The sequence below is a fragment of the Lupinus angustifolius genome, chromosome LG13 (genome assembly GCF_001865875.1).
Source record: "Lupinus angustifolius cultivar Tanjil chromosome LG13, LupAngTanjil_v1.0, whole genome shotgun sequence".
NCBI lineage: Eukaryota > Viridiplantae > Streptophyta > Magnoliopsida > Fabales > Fabaceae > Lupinus > Lupinus angustifolius.
In genome coordinates, this window is record NC_032021.1 from 8,745,963 (window position 1) to 8,747,833 (window position 1,871).

Below are 1,871 nucleotides of genomic sequence, written 5' to 3' on the forward strand. Positions count from 1 at the left end.
AACCTTTAAAGTGTTTAATGATAAGTTGAAAGATCAAAACTTTCCTTAGCATTAGGTCTAAATCATGACCTATATGTGTTTAGGAAAAGTTTAGTTTCTAACTTTGAAATCCAAAATGCTTGTGAATGAGTTGTTGTGAAAAAGTGTAGCTTAGGAAATTTTGAGTTAAAAGGTTGCTTAAGGATGAGATAAACACTAACAAGAATGTGTTGAAATGACCATGGGAAACTATTGTATAAAATATGGAATCTACTTAAGATGACTTACTTTAAAGTGGTAAGATCAACTTAGAAGATATTGATTTAAAAAGTGTGGACTTTGATTAAGAAACTTACCTTGAAATGGTGAAGTATGGCTTAAAAAGTCTTCATGAAAGTATAAATTTAGGTTGAGATAAAAGTATAAACTTTATGAAAATCTTACCTTGAAAATGTTAGAAATCGGGAATGAGAATTTCGAGGATAAATGATGGTTCAAAAATATAAATCTTGGACCGGATGGATGAAAGTGTTTGAGTTCATAAATGAGTTAAAACAATGTTTTGACCTTAGGGTTATCATGTAAAAATCTAATCCGTGAATCACTAAATTGTTTTCATGTGTTTAGTTTCGAAGCTTTCGAAGTCGGACAACAAACGCACTCTCTCGTAAAGGAAATCAAGCGCGAAAGGTGAGGGAGAATACATCATGCATTAGTGGTATTCGAATATGACACCCGAATCTCCTAATCTATCTCAAAAGTTTGGAGTTATATTTGTGTATTAAGAAAACCCGTACTTAATCAATTATTTTGCGTGCCTGGATTTTGTACGGATACTTTCTTAAGTTGTATGATTAGGATAGCTTAAAATATCAAGTATTATGGTGGCTATCCATGAAGGAACACCACTCGAGAAATTGAAATGCATTGGGATCGAAAATAGCGGAGAGTTTCGATTCGGTAGCCCAAAAGGGTGAGGAAAATGATCCTGGTAACTGGACCACCTCGCCCGGGTGATCCAGCCTTGCTTGGACGAGGGAGAAACAAAGAAGAATGGTTCCAAATAGCGCTTGGGCGAGTAACCCCTCGCCTGGGCGAGCCAGCTTCGCTTGGGCGAGCGTTTCTCGCCTGGGCAAGTCCAGACAAGTATTTTGATCAGTTTTTGGTGGATTTTTAGCTTGAGCAACAGTCCCCTCACTCGAGCGAGAACCATGCAGGAAATTGAGTCTGTTTTGATGAATTGGTCGCTTGAGCACCAGTCTCTCGCTTGGGCAAAAGACAAACAATATTTTTGACTGATTGCGATTGTTTGATTGCTTAGGCAATAGCCCTAGCTTGGATGTGAAGTGTATTTACCCTTGGGAAAGACCGTGACTCGGATGATTGGACCCGGTGCCTAAAATCGACAAACTTATACAAGTACCTTTGTTCTTGCGCCTATTTAGGGCAAGGTTTCCGACTGTGATGTCGTGATTAGGGCGATGCCCAAAAAAGGATTACATGATACCACGCAGGAAGGTCGTCTGACCGTAAGAAGCTTGGCCATGTGGTCGTCCAGGGTGATACAGCGATGGTTCGTAGTGGTAGGGATGTTATTCCTTTACTTACGTGTTGACGTAAGATCGGGTTCCACGAAGAAGCATTCATATGGAAGATGTCTTAGGTTGGGCCGATCATATAAAATAATGATTAAAAAATTTAATCAGCTAACCTTGGTTAGTGTGCATACTCATTATGAATAATGAAGTAGCGGAGAGGAAATTTACGGGAGATGAACGAGCCCCGAGATGTTGAGAGGGACGACGATGGCGGTGGTTCGTTAGCAAAGTCTTGAGGGTGAAATTAGGTAAGACGAGTGCCTTGTATTCCTGGATGAGGTATTCTGTTGGATC